Raw genomic sequence first — 16,250 nt, 5'->3', positions numbered from 1 at the left:
ATGTTTAATGTAGCAGAGTCATTAAAAGTGGGCAAGAAACCACAGCTCCATGTGGGAGCCCATTTCACCAGATCGGCTTATAGTAGGTAAAGGATCCATTTTGACATAGGCACTCCCTCTCTTACACACGCACATGCTCTCACTCCCTCCTCTCTTGCAAATCCCGGCAAGCTAAAAGGGAAGGATCTGTAATTAGCGAGGTGATCATCATGCAGAGGCACAGTGTGGTGTGGTGCCTGAAAATGTAAGGCATTTTTACAGAATGAGAAAAGATTTTCTTTGCAGTCACTCTGGAGACACGGAGAGGCACAAAGAGTAAGACAGAAAGAGAGGAAGCACTGCAGAAGAAGAGAAGAAAGACAGAAAGACTTGTGGATTATCTTTCCTTCAAGCTTCAGATGCACGTTAACACATGAAAGGAGGCTTCAACTCCTACTAACATGCCCTGACACATGTACAGTAACACACATACACACACCGGCATGCACTCAGCGATGAAAGGCTTTGGCTTTCTGGAGCACGTGTAAATCTCAAAGAACTTCTCCAACACATAGGCGCAGAAATATTTGTATAAACATAAATGTTTGTATTCATAATGCATACTCTCGTACACATAAACACAATGGAAGCTCTGTGCCTCCATACATGTAACATAATGTATCGCACCCAGCTCCTAACCTTTCACTATTTATGAGGTTTGCACAACAGCCATTTAAAAAGGTACGACTCCGATGAAACACCCACATCGTCTGAACTCTACATCCCTGGTGTGCATTACGGACTTTCTGTTATAAACATGTCATCTGAAAGCTCAAGCCAAGATAATGTTGATGAAATCGTTGCAGCTGTTTTCCAGTCGTTGCCTTCTATGCGCCAGAGCCAAGTCAAAACTGAATTTCCATGTGTAAAATTGGTGGCTTTAAGGTTATGTGAACAACATCAGTAGTTGGTTTTACCAGACCCAAATTCACTGCTTGAATATATGGGTCAGGCCTTGCTTCATTGGGGATTGCTCCCATTAGATGCATCCTGATGGACGTAGACCTTGGGTTAATTTTGAAGGTGTTGAATAAGCCTTTAACCAATCGGCATTGACCACCATATTAAATATGTTGTTCGCTGAAACGCTTAACAACAATTAATTATTGTCAGTTATACCAGACTAAAATCACAGCTAAGGCTGAAGCTGTACGTCAAAGTGGGGCGAAGCCAAGTTGATAAACTTTTGTGGCACTATAACAATATCACACTCATTCTGCTTTTGGTATTCAGATACTACTGTCCGTATTCACATGGTCACAGAATGTTGCTTATTACGCAGCAAACATATGTTGTTTTAGTTTTTTTAACAGTGATTTATGTTTTATAGCCGTAGCAGAGACAGACAGAAATGCGGAGCTGGATATAGTAAAATACAACTGAGCCTGGCCGAACAGGAGGTGGACTGTGGACGTTGTCTTAGGTTTACCTTCATTTTCTGGTGAGAACAGTCTCTTCAAAAATGTCTTTTTTCTCACATTTCAAAACTGAAATTGGTTCTCACAAACATACCAAATCATGTGCATTGCATTTAGTTGCTGCATTCCTGATTGACACCGTGATGAATGTAGTTACAGTGCTATTGCAAAAAGCTGTCTCATTAACCTCGTGGTTCCAGATCTATTAAGATGGAGGGGATCCATTTAGCCCAGCTCAGCTCTACGCACGCACACACACACACACACACACACACACACACACACACACACACACACACACACACACACACACACACACACACACACACACACACACACACACACACACACACACACACACACACACACACACACACACCACACACACCACACACACATATTTGCACAGTATTTGTGAGCACCAGGATAGGAAGCATACAACCATACACACTGATGCATATGCACACTCCAGCGCATGGAATTTACACGCATACTCCCCAGCACACATTTGCAGTCACACATGGATTCACAAAACCACACAAATTACACACAGACACACACACATTTTGGTCTCGTCTTGCATGCATATTAATAGTAGTTACAACTATGATTGTAATCCACTTGAATAGTCGAACACACACACACACACCGACAAACGCACAAGAAGACACAAATCCATTTCTCAGTAGCAGGAACCTCGCTGTGAATACTCACACTCAGACACCAGCACACACACACTGTCACTTCACGAATTCCTGCAGCTGAATAAGAGCACATTTTTAAAAAAAACATGAGTTGCCACCAGTGATAACACACACACACACACACACACACACACACACACACACACACACACACACACACACACACACACACACACACACACACACACACACACACACACACACACACACACACTTAAAGATGCCACTTGGGCTTTCTATTTAACATCTTTATCACTTTATTACTGCTGCATGTGCATACAGTGCATGTGTGTAGTGGTGCCTATGGGAGCTTCACATGTAACATCTTTATTACCTTACAGCAGCGTTATGCCATTCTGCACAAAGCTGTACTGTCTAATCCAGTTAGGCGTGTCGCAGCTGAGGTTTTTCTCTCAGCGAACAACAAGTTTAAACGGTCACATAAAGGCCTTACTACGACAGGGATTAGCCACTTTTAACCATTTAGGGGATTACGGATGCTATTGAACGCAGCTCTCCCTTAAGGTACAAAGCCACTGGGGTTTCGGTTCCTCTCTGGTTTGTAATTGAATGCTAAGCTATCACTCGGAGGGCATCATTACAACTCTGTCGGATATCTGTCGCGTATGGTTTAGGAATATCATCAGAACTAAGAAGTGAGGCCCCTCCAAACAGAACAACCAGCCCTTTGCAATACAGTCCTCAGATATATGCAGCTTTCTGCTGCTATATTCTTCTTTCTCAACCCATCATCATTGTTAGTTTGTAACGTGCTTATATTTGTGAATATATATTTTGTTCTTTTCTAAGAAATTTCTCCTGACCCTGAATCAAGAAATAGTATGAGAGGGGTATAGCATCTATGGAGGCCTCCTGGACAACCATTGTCCTGACTGACTATTTAAAACCTGCTTGAAACTAACATAAGTCCGTCAAACTTATAGTCTGTTTAAGATAAAGAGAAATGTCTTTTAATCGAAATTGACACACCTGTGTGTCCTTTTTCCAATACAAACCTTTAATGACTGAATTTACCAAAAAAATTAAACAAAAGCGTTTTTGTTTATTCTTTCTCCAATGAACTAGAACCATGCCATTAGGAAAATCAAATCACCAATTTATTTTGCCCAAAACCTCCAAGTTCAGAGATATGACATGATCACATTAATCAGCATTTATGGATTCCCTTTGCACAACATGGCAAACTCATTCAATCAATTCTACATTCTAACCAAGCATATAATCCAACTGTAATAGAAATGTCACAAATATATCAATTTGAAGGCTGTGTGCCCCTTTGGTACAGCACACTTGAGAGTTGGTTTAAAAAAAAAAAGAAGAAAAAAACTGTGTTCAAGGCCCAGTTCATGGTTCTCTGCCTCAACATGTTTCTACAGTGGTCTACATTTCAGTGTTATACCCGTTGCTACACAAAACGTTTAGGCGTGAACGTAGCCTTGATGATTCCCCCTGTGGTATGAAACAGGGAATGTGCAACTTTAATGCAGTTATATACAAGGTAGGTGCTACTGGACTTATCACTAATCCATCCTAGCCTGTCATGAAAGGCAAACACGAATCTATTCAGTTTTTTTTCTCCAAAAAACAAATAAATAGAACAATAGAATCAAAAACCGGACTAACACCATCCTCCACGGTGACACAGGCAGTGCTAATATATGTAAGTCATTTCCTACATGCACCTGTCTGTCTGTTGAACACAAATGGTTGAAGTTGAAGGGTAACAGGTGCAAAAGGATGAGATGAGAGTTCCATGCAAATGAATTAGTAGAAGGTGAGGTGTTGGTATTTCAGTGCAAACAGGGTCTTTAATGGCTTGTCACAAGTGGCTGGGAGAAAAATGATTTATCACCAAAGCCTCCAAATTATTGTCCAGAGACTCATAGTGGACTGAAAATGCATGTGTGTGTACCATTGCTGCCCATGTGTACAAGTCACAGACTCAACGTATAGCGTTATATTTGTTTGTTTATGTATACACTTGCACATACTGTATTTTAATTGCCCGAAATATTTTCAGGAATGCTTTAGAAAAAAAAAAAAAATCTGAAAAAGAAGATTCCCATTACTCAGCTTTTCAACCCAAAGTGTCAGCAATGATGAGGTCCTGAAACGGTCACAGACCACTAAAAATGTTGACAAAGGAAATTCAAATGGGACGTACACCCCCTAGTCTCGGCTCTTTACATCCGTCCAACACAGAAACAGAAATGCACTTTGGCTACTATGGGGTGCTCCAGATGGTGAGAGCAAAGCAGCCACCTCCCTACCCCCCTAACCCTCCCCTCTACTACTGTTTTCCAATAGTAAAGGTGTCATTAGTAAATTAGCAGCGTTGTTGACTGATATTGTAATAAGATCATCAATAGCACTGCAAAACCCTTTGGTTATTGATGCAGAGACTGCAGCACCTGCCACGTTTCATTCTCCCTGCACCTCCTGCTCCCTCTGTTTTTATTAAGCTATTTCTCATTACATTACAGTCGTATCTCTCCCAGAATGCCCCTGTGCTGCTGCTATCACCCTTAACTCTCCAAATCTGCAGAGTTTAGACTTAAGTATATTTACCTTTATGAAACTGATAAAACAAACATAGAGATAAAACCTAATTTCATCTCACTGTGTATTGCATTCATGAATGGTAGACAACTAAATCACATTGAAACACTTCCCAACAAAAAGAAGGACACAACAAACATCATAAATGATGAATGAGTGAAATAAAGAGCTAATGTAGAAAATAAACAACTCAAACACTCACAGAATTGCCTGAGAAAATGTACTTTAATGTTGAAATCCTGTTTACAAACTGCCTTTGTCTGAATCCGGAGTTTTATAACTTAATTTGTGAAGACCACAAGTACAAATAAACTGGGACTATAGCAATAAAAACATGCACTTTTATAATACAAGTAGGCATTGTGAAACTTAACACAACACATACCTGGTTACAGTAGCCAGGCAGGAAAAAAAATGGCTCTATATATTAGCATATTAGTACATATTTTAATTCTAATTAATTCCAATATACTGCATATTCAATGTTTTTACCATTGCAGAAAAGTATGTCTTTTTAATAGTTAATACATGTATAGGTGTGTAGCATTTAAAATGAAGCTCATCCAGTCAGGCCACTTTTTTTTTATATTTTGTGATGTTGTTTTCTTTTTGGATTCTTTGTTTGGGCCGTAGGGCCAGACCAATGAACACTAATGTCTGTCACTAACTGACAGTGATACATTTACGTAATAGGTTGGCTGAAGGTCACAACTTTCTCTTATCTTTTCCAAATTAAAAGCCCTTATTTCAAATTAAAATCCCTATAGCATTTCATACTCGGACACATACACATATTAGATTTTCAGCCATTTGTTTGTGAACTGGCGTTTTGAAGACTGTATTCTGGCATTTTTGCCATTGCCATCTTGTTTATTTGGAGCTCAAATTGACCATGTTTTTGGTCAAATTATTTTCAGAAGGACCACCAGAACACTGATCAGAAGGAGTGAATTTAAGTGAATGACACTATTTCATGACAGAAGTAGATGTTTTATTAAATGACAGTCTACTGGGGCCAGGTATTTTTTTTTTTTTTTAACCAGCCCCTAGTGCCCCTCAGTGGTATTACATTTAATTCACTGCTACACTTCTCAGACCTGTAGACGACGTCCATTTTCATATGGTCTGTGGTTGTGACCCTCTCTTGTTATGACATGCAACAAATAGATCAGATGGCCAGTAATAAATCCAGGCATCTGTGCCCATGTAGTATGCTCACTAATGCCTCGGCTATCAGGTCACCTCACCTAGTGCTATTCTTTGTCCATAAAATACAGATGGGTGGACAGTTCCTTTAAAACAAACAGCCAATGATCAGATATTTGTATTACTGTTTTGTGATCAGATTTTGAAATCCCAAGTTAGAATCACTCTGACAGCCTTCATACATTGTACAACATACCTACCTTTATCTACAAGTTCATCTGAATAACTGTCTAATCCTGTGATTGCTAATACTGTATATCTAAGACTTCCACCACCTTCTATGACATGTGACCATCATCATTTTAAACAGGAAGCTCTAAAGGTGTAACTTCTCTTTGTAAAGGACAATAAATAGTATTTCATATATATTAAACAACAATAAGAAGATCTGATGTGATGTTTTTTTAATAGTACGACTTGGGCATTTGGGTGAAACAAAATCACTCATTGTTAAAACAAATAGTCCATGGTTTCAAGATGGAAATCAGATCCACAGAGGCACCAAGGCTCTTATCGAGAACAGGGGGTGAGAATTTCCAGCCTCAAATCTTATCCAGATGAACAGCTTATATAGAAGAGAGAGCAGGAATAACAAAAGCTCTCCATGGCAACAGCATCAGTAACAGCAGCATACGCAATGAATATTAAGCAGCGCTATCATAAATTGGAATACATACATAAATATCAGGAAGACATATGCAACCACACTGAATGAGGAAGAGTGCAATAATGATACCGTGCAGGGGGGACGAGTTGGAGCGGGAAAGACGAGGAGGAACTTCAAGAATCCCCCACAGACAAATTTCACAGCAGTGGCTTACTTACTGTTTCACTTAGAGCTGCAGTCGCATGTTGGCTCATCACATAAACAACAGCCCACACATGCACTCATTCTCTCACACATACACATACACACACACACACACACACACACACACACACACACACACACACACACACACACACACACACACACACACACACACACACACACACACACACACACACACACACACACAAAGACCTCTTTTCACCAATCTAGAAAATGTCTGTTGAAGCATGGTGGTATACACAACTGTCTTCTCTGCTTTGCTGTCATAACGCACACACACACTTATGCGCACACACACACACACACACACACACACACACACACACACACACACACACACACACACACACACACACACACACACACACACACACACACACACACACACACACACACACACACACACAACAAACAGCCTGCATACTTTAAGTCCATTATGATGAATTACAAGCAGGCCATTTGAGAAGCATAATCTTGATTTACATCATAATCAAACAAAAATCAAAGCATTAGATTCACTTTATTCTAATGTCCTTAACCAGAAAGCTGTCACATTACGTATTCAACTCACTCCGTGTTTGTAAATTGTTTTTATTGCATCTCACACACTGATTAGAACGGTTACCATGTACTCACAGTGTGTTCATGCTGAAAGTACAAAGCCCCACGATGGCTCCTGAGCACCACTTCAGCTTAAGTGAGGGGTGGAGGTGTGTGTGTGTGTGTGGGGGGGGGGAGGGGGAGGGGGTAGAGTCCAAAGGCAGGAGCATTTTTCAATATGATGTTTTTCTATACCTGCTTTTTTTTTTTTTTTTAAATGTACATGAGATTGATTACTGCATGTAACTTGTCATTATGAACAGTAGCTATTATTTATGATTGTTAGCATTGTAATCTATTGGAATGTTTTTGTTGAATTATAATTCTTAAACCTAGCTCAGACCGAAAATTTGCGATGAGACCAAATTGTGTTAGAACTTTGCAGGGAATAGCTGCAGTAGCGTGAACTGTCCAGTCTCGGCTCAACTCAAGTCTCTTTACTGCTTATTAGAGGAGACACCAACTCCTTTAAATGACCAAACTGCTCTGGAAATATACGGGACCATATAGTGGACATTTCCTGTCTCAAGGTCACTGTGTAAACTTGCATCTGTCCCCTTGCTATTTGGTTGAAGCAGTTTGTCTAAAATGTTTTCGCCATTTCATCACTACTACAATTACAATTCTTGCAAATAACTAAATATCACTGGCTTCATTTATGTTGTAAGATGCTACAAATTATATCCAGCTACAAAAAAATATGGCAAGACCATCAGTTAAAATGGAAGTACAGATATTTGTTGCTGTGTAAATGTTAATCATTTTGGTGTGAACTGGAAGGTTTCAAAAGGTTGTGGAGTGGTGAATGGAAAGGGTTTGCAATTTTAAAGTCATCTGGCTGCAAAACTTGGCCTGAACTGGGCTTTAGGGCCTTGATTAGATTCACAATTGATTCACTACAAATGCCTCAATTGTACCAAATGCAACAGATTATAGGAGAGTCTGAAGATAAGAGAAACGTGTTACAGGAAAACCACATGGATCTTGGGTCATTAAAGTGAAGTGTGGATTTAAATGAAAATGCTAAAGCAGGAGGGGGTTTTATACACACAAATTGCAAACATAACTAACAAGGAGGGTGACAATGAAATGAATCCAAAATTTACACACACAATCTCTTATTTACATTTGGCAGACAACAGATGGTCAAAGCAGCTGCTTTTCTCAAAGTACTTCTAAAACCTTATTCCTATCACATTTGTCATACAAAGCCCTATGATGGGTGCCACCAACTGTATGAATGGTTGTAGTATAGCCAGATAATCCTAATAGTACCGCAAAACATTTGAAAAACCAGCTAATGGAAATTCATTCGAATTAAATCATTTCTCAGTAGGTAGTTTCTGCATAGAAGTATTAAATCAGAGGATTCCCGCGCAACACAAAATATTTGATCTTCCTCCCAGTGGTAGGTGTGAACATACTGTTAATATGCCCAATTTACTGCACTTCATGCAATCCCCCTGTTGGGAGAGGAGTAGGCTCGCCTCACATAACTTTGCAACTCCTTTTAGCAGCTTTCGACTTTACACACACTCCTCCATCTTCCTCACTTTGTGCCCCTCTGCTCGCTTCTCATCCTTATCCCCTCTGCCTAGCTCCCTCTGTCCCTGACTTTTGTTTTTACCTCCAGCTCCTTCAACTCCTCCTCAGCCTTTCTCTTCTTCTCTCTTTCCCTGCCTCCTCCTCCACTCCAGCTGCACGCCTCATTGCAGCCACGGATCTTTCGCGGCTCCGCTCTTTCTTAACTTTTCTCGTCTTGCTCCCTCATTTTGTTGCATCTCCTTCATAGCAGCCCTCTCTAATCTCCGCCCATCCTCCCTTCTCTTCTACATTCGGTTCATACATTACACACTATATAATTATTTCCCCCAATGATAGGAGAGAGGGACAGGACAGATAGTGTATCATGTTACACCTCAGTATTTTTATCATCAGGTTGCAGCAGCTGATAAACTGTTCTTATCCCAGTGGGCTCACTTTGTAGCACTACAAGGTTTGCAGTCAAAATATTTTATTCAGTAGGAAAAGAAGTTAAATGTTTCCTTCCTTAAAGAGCACTTGTATAGTGATTCATTATTCTCTGATGTCTGCAGGACAAGAGCCTATGGGCCTGATTTACTAAGATCTCAAATAAAGGGTACTAAATTGCATATTTTTTCCAAAAGTTTGCACATTTATTTTGTCCCCGTTTTGTGGGTGATTTACTAAGAGTAATTGCGTCATTAAAATCAGGTGCAAACCGCTGTATTTAAAAGAGGGGTTTGCGCGTGTTAAAGTGATTCCAGCCGCCCCCTAACAGAACGACCGCAAAAGGAGGAAGAAAATCTGATCCGATGGAAATTAATAAATATAAGAACAAAACGCTATATACGAGATTATCACTTAGGAAATCAATGTTGTGGGAAAAATAAAAAGATTAAGAGATGAAATTATTAGATGGCAAGATATTAGGTGAAAGAAATGGTTTACAATAAAACATCGGCAAATAAAAAAGAGGAGGGACGGTGGATGAGATCCTGTAACAAACACCGATCAGCAGGTCCAGCTCTACAGGTGAATTAGTTTCATTCAGTGTCTCGCGAGTGCTCGTGAACCTTATGAAGCTTCCTGTGAATTCTGCGGGACACATTCAGGACCTGTGACAGCTCACCTTGAATAACAGGACTGGGCAGGATATCCAAGCAGCGATACGCTGGAACGACCCAAAGGCAGGACAATGCTGAGTCGTTAGACGTTTTTTAATTGCTGGTATTTCGTGGCTCCTCCTTGTTGTTGGCTGTCAATCATCATTCAGTTCATTCAATAACTCAGAAATGTCATCGCTGGAGAGATTATAATGTCTTAATAATTTCTGCGTCTGTCATCTCCAAAAATGTTTCCACGGATGTAAAACCTCGTTCTCTACGTATTCTTTGGTTTCTCTGCGTCTTCTTCTCACCACAATAAGATCATCCGTCTCTCCTGATGTACATCTGACTCATACGTTCCTTTCAGTCGTACTAAAATACACACAATCACTTCTCCTATTTCTACTTTCATGTTTAGTAAATATTGTTGCTGGTGCTAAATGTATGTATTTGCATTTCCCCTCACAGTATTTTGCACCTTCAAGTAGAAACACCAAATATTACATATGCATGAGGGCAAACATGCAAAATGGACAACGTGTGTTAAATTGCGCATTTGAAAGATGCAATCCTCACTGCACGTTGTTAGTAGATCTGTTTGGATATTTTTTTGCGGGTAGTGTAAAGTTTGCATGTGATTTTACACTCGCAAACCTTTAGTAAATCAGCCCCTAAGTTTACAAACTTAAACCTGTGTCTTTTTAATTCAGGAGAATTACATTTTAGGAGCATCTTCAAGACAAAATTTAGAAAAACAAAGTAAAGTATGTCATGCTTGAGTGTAAAACTGACTAAAACCATTTTGTGGTTGTACAAATTGGCACTACTCTTGACTTTAACATGGCTTTCTGTAAGAGATGAACCCAGCTGGCACTGTATATTGTAAATGTGGGTTCAAAATAATCCATTTCAGCTTCCTTTTAAATGTACTTCCTCTGTTGGATAATTTTACCTCCATCCACCACTTCCCTCTTTCCTCTCTCAGACCAGTTGTTTCATGAGGTCTTGTTTCATATGAGCCGAGGTCTGTCGTCATCTCTCCCCTCCAGTTCAACCTTTCCTCCCATCAGTCTCTCCCATATCTATTCGTCCCTTTTTCATTTCCCCATACATTTGGAACGCGTCAGTCCCCATCACGTCTCATCACTTCTTCCCCTCGTTTTCTTTAAGTCCCTGAGCGACACATCAGATACTCAGCCAGTCACTTTTTTCCAGTTTTCCCTTTCTCCCTTGTGTCCTTCCATCCTTCCTTCTCTGATGGAACTGTGTGACACTGATCCACCACTGACCACGGTTGAAATTGAATTTGGGTGTTAATTTGACATTTTCTTGGTATATGTGCTTGGGGGACAAGTCCTTTATTTTACACGTATGGTACTGTGCAGACATTTTAGATGTTCAGATTTTTATCCATCATGCATTGCCATCAGGGAGGCATCTTATTGGTCCCAAATTCATTCTGCAGCATGGCAATAACCTCAAACATTGCAGCTAGAGTCATAAAGACCCATCTTCAACGAGATGAAGAACAATGAGTCCTCCAACAGATGGTAACCATGTCTTTTCCAACAGTTCTCTGGCCAAGATAGACGGGAACGATAACTAAATGACTGTGTGTCTAATACAGTGAGACACACATTAGGTTCTAAAATGCCCCTAGAAACTCTGATAGCCTGTTTGACAGGCAGGCAGAATTATTGGTGCACTGAAGTGTCCAAATGCATATTTTAATATTGGGTCGTTATTGGCTTCCAAACTAGAGTAGTTGTGATGGCACAAAAACACACTTCTTGATACACACCCTACAGAAAAAAAGATACATTTTCCGATTTCAACAAACACATTTTGAAAACAGGCTTTAAAAAAAAACCAAAATCTATTTAACCTGTGAACAGTACCTTCCTTAAAGGGCTTAATTAGACAGATCAATCCTACTTGATCCCATTTTGGTGACTTCCCCACTTGGCTTTTGGAAACTAATATATACCTTTTAGAAGACTTACTGCACTGGGCTCCAGTTTTATTCCATTTGTCAATATGTTCACCCTTACCAATTATCTATATTTTGTTTAATTTGTCATGAGGTAAAGGGGTTATATATTTAACACTCTTCACCAGCATTTATGGTTTTTATTCTGTTTTCATCATGATACATTTTATATTTTCCTGGCTCCAGAAGCAAATGTGCATTAACTTCTCGATGTCTCCAAAATAAGACTGAAATGTTGTCAGTGTGACCCACAGTGAGTGGAATCTTGTGTTTGTCCAAAGGAAACAACTCGAATAAAGCGTTGATTAAGACAATATTTCAATAACTTTCAGCTGTCCGACGAATCTTGATTACTTCTTCTTCTTTCGGTCTGTGTGCATTGAGTAGCTCCATCAAGACAATCTAAAAATTTGAATCATACTTTTTGAGTTCAGGGGCAAAAATTACACCCTACAATAACCTAAAAGTCTCAAACCTCATTTTAGTATCCAATTCCTGTTAAGACCCAAAATCTTCATTTGATTAAAAATTTGAGATCTCTTTGAGATAGTTTTTTTTTTTTCCTGTCATCATTATGTACAAAGCAGCTTTGCTCTTCCGATGTCCCTGACTACTGCTCCATCATTTTTTTGTGGTGTTTTTATTCTTGCCTCTTTCTCTTTTGGCCTCAGCAGCCGATTATGGCAGGCCCCCACCACTTAATTAGCCAAGGAGTCCTGTAGGATACATTTACATTTCAAACACTATTGAAGAAAAGGGCAAGAGACAAGCAGTGGAAGAGAAAGGGAAATAAATACAAAAGAAAGGACAGCCTGCAAGACAAAAAGTTTGAAAACAGGAGGAGGCAGAGATTGCGTGGGAGAGAACAAGTAATGGGCTTGGGAGGCCAAAAATGCACCGTAGACTGGGGGAAAAAAATGGAAATTAGGATGGAGTGTTGCGGAAAGAATGGATGGCTCAGGGAGTGGAACAGAGAAGAGTGAAGGGGGAAGAAAAGCTGTAAATTGTCTGGAAGAGAGAACGGCTGGATGAGCAACTACACAAACTGTAAAAAAAACACAAGTTTCCCAACTGGTGAGGGCCAAGAACATCTTAAAACCAAAATACAATCCTTGTGAAGTCATGACCTGTACCACACGTTACTAAGTTCAGTGGTTCTGTAATGGACACTGCCAAAACAAGAATGGTCTCCATCCAGGGTAGGTACAGTATGTGCCTGAATGTACCCTATGTAGACATTGATGGAAGACTGCTGCCGATGCACAAGGTTGACACACCACCCGTGTATACCATAGACTGTATGGACTTAAGTCTCTGAGTCTGAAAAGTAAAGCAATACAGAAGTGAACGAAAGTGCAAAATGACCTAGGGCCACTAGGGCCTCATCTATTTCAATTCCCTCCTTCTAATCAGTGTTCTAGTTTTCCGTCTGAAAGTGCTTCCATAACTAATTACATATTAGGTCTTGAAGGTTGCCGATGTAGGTTTATAACTATTGTGTCATCAGATCTTTTTAGGAGTGAGATCGACCCCTCGCTCCTCCCCAGCTCCCCCCTCTTATCCAAATACAATCACTTCTGTCTCAACAAAATCAAGATTATAACAGTCAAAATTTTAGACTTGAGGCTTTAAAATTGGCGGTTCACAATCCAATGGGTGACATCATGGTGGCTTGCCACTTGATGTAGACATGGAGTTGGACTAAATGTTGTAAATTATGTTCATTTTTCCTTACAATGCAAAGTGCCATTTCTTTTGCCAGCTTTTAACCGGCTCATTAATCAGGTGTCAAGCATGTTAAATCTGCCAGGCTCAATTACCCACACAGAGATCCATACAGGTGATTGTAATCTTCATAAAAGTGGTAACATTTGGAGCCCTGATTTTATGGAGTAAATGTTACAAAGTTTGAAACATTATACAATCAAACGTGATTACTTTTTTAAAAGGAACAGTCAGAATAACCGATTACTACTTTGTGCTACAATAATTCTTTGCTGATTTTGTAAAGGTTTGTGTAAATTATCAGCATGTTTATCCAAACCTACCATTGCTGCCGACTGTATATTGAGTCAGCAGAGTCTTTGGCCAGGTCAGCTGCTGTGACATCATTTGCTGCTGCTAGTTGTGTAAAGGTCATTAAGTTCCCCTACATTCAATATGCTTAAAACATATACTACTATGGTAATGTGGTCTTCTTTCTTAATGATGTATTTATTCATAAATGATCAAAAAGTTTTGCAAAAATGTAATTGTTTGTATTTTGTAACACTAAATCAAGTCCAAAATTATTCTTATTTTGTAAATTATTTTGAGTTTCTAATTTCCCAACATAAAATGTATTTGTTATGCTGTGTGGGATATGACATATTGTATGACCTCCCCTAACAGCATCCACAATCATGGCTTGGACTTGGCGTGGTTTCTGGGTATGGATCAGACCGTGCATAATATGGACTCAACTCCTGCCAATTAGCTAACTTACTCATCTGCAAAGTAAAAATGTGACACAATTGTTTATGTCAATTAAGAGCCACTTTACTCAAAATCCCCATCAAAGAAAGAAGCTGCTGGTGCTGCAATACTGGCTGCCACAAGATGTCAAAGTTGACCTAATGCTTCTTTAATAAGTGTCCTCTTTGGCTAAACTAAATCCAACAGCAGCTCTCAAAATGATGTTTAATTACAGACCCGGGCAGCAGGCCAGGCTTACATTAAGGACATTCAAGGAGTGTTATTGAAATAATCAAGTAAAATGAGCTTATAATACTAATTATTAGGCACTTTTCTAAAATAAAGTTTCAGTGCAAACTACACCAAAGCTTTGTGAATAAATTGAATTAAAAAAAGAACAAAAAGGAAGGAATGTAGCTAGGAATGTAAAACCAAATGTTTGGATGGATGTATCAGTGTGTGTATGTGCTTACCTGTGTGCTCAGATGCACCTGGGTATGACAGCATTTGGTAACACCTCGACTTGACCAAGTAATGAGCACCTGCAGAGAAAGTAATAATTGGTGAGGTGGGAGTTGAAATAGATTACAAACAGCGCTGGATGACTCCTTCTTTGGTTTGGACATAAATATTGGGGCACCGAAAAGCATGTGCATTCATCACAAAACTATGAACTTAAAAGTTGGACTTTAGACTTTATGTTAGCACACACTATAGTGATGTATGTTTTCTTCCTTCTTTATAGATGGGTAGGGACGGGCACTGCAGATGTAGAGAACAATAATGGATGGTTGTCTATCAGCCATCTGTTGTTGGAGTTATCAGGGGAGGCAGCCAAAAGGCCGGCCAGAGAAATGGCTTAAACACTACAAGTTCAAAAACTCCCATCAGTCATGGTCCAAACACATCTTACCCTGTTACCCAAGTGGAATTAATGCTCTAAAAGATTTGCATAAAAATATGAATTTCCCCACTTTATCAGTGATTAATAATTCCATTTTGATATTAATGCCCAGTTTTGCGCAGGGGAAATATCCACAGACTCTGATGTGTTTCATCTTTATGAGCAACAGCAGTTAACTTGGAATAACGAAGATGAGAGTGTAAAAGTTGTTTAATTGAGCATCTCTATAACTGTACTTTGGGCTACTGCCCAACTGTCCACAGGTTGAATATCAGCTGGATACATTAAGGCACTACAAGGAAAGTAATAACAATCAGTCTTCCTTTCCTCAACTCCATGATGGAAAGCTACTGTTTCACTGGGCAGCTCCCACATACATGTGTTTGGCAACATTTATTTCGAGGCCAAAGTGGTTTTAAGTTCCCTTTTGTGTTTCTTTTCTATCTTGATTGAAACATATTCGGTCTTGTGTGAAGAAAAAATAAATAAATAAAAAAGTGTAACCACTACAAACGCTTGAGGTTTAGTCAAGTTCTTATTCCTTTTTCCTTCCAGTGTAGTTCTGGGTAAATTATGGTCTTAAAACCAAACCACAGCGTGGAATAGACCCGTCAGACCAGTAGCAGATACCATGTCAATGTCACGTTTTGCCTCACCTATGCATGAAAAGTAAAGTTCCTTAGGTTTAGGACATGGAAACCACATGATTAGGTTTCGGAAAAGGTCAGTGCTGGGGTTGAAATAAGTCATTTTGCATAAGAAACTTAATGTACATCATGTGAGTTACTTAACATATGTTGCATAAGTTACATCGGCTAATGTGAAGTATTTAACTCACATTACTTGAACGAAATCAACTTTGACTTTTGCTTTCTTTGTCCAGGTGCAAGCCC

The 16,250-nt window shown here is 39.5% G+C and overlaps 1 protein-coding gene across 1 annotated transcript in view; it reads right to left on the bottom strand.

Annotated features, from left to right (window-relative positions):
• The window catches only part of LOC138615728 (protein phosphatase 1 regulatory subunit 29-like), a 238,873-nt gene that overhangs the window by 91,643 nt on the left and 130,980 nt on the right, over positions 1-16,250 (bottom strand). Inside the window, exon 3 of the mRNA XM_069689511.1 lies at positions 14,927-14,995. The gene's annotated coding sequence lies outside the window, so the exon portion shown is untranslated. The remainder of the gene's footprint in view (positions 1-14,926; positions 14,996-16,250) is intronic.

The sequence above is a fragment of the Brachyistius frenatus genome, unplaced genomic scaffold (assembly GCF_029030835.1).
Source record: "Brachyistius frenatus isolate BFR_SWC_R1_liver_20210118 unplaced genomic scaffold, ASM2903083v1 Contig_7, whole genome shotgun sequence".
NCBI classification, from domain to species: Eukaryota; Metazoa; Chordata; class Actinopteri; family Embiotocidae; genus Brachyistius; species Brachyistius frenatus.
Note: the sequence above shows the minus strand (reverse complement) of the source record. Positions and strands in the feature narration are given on the sequence as shown.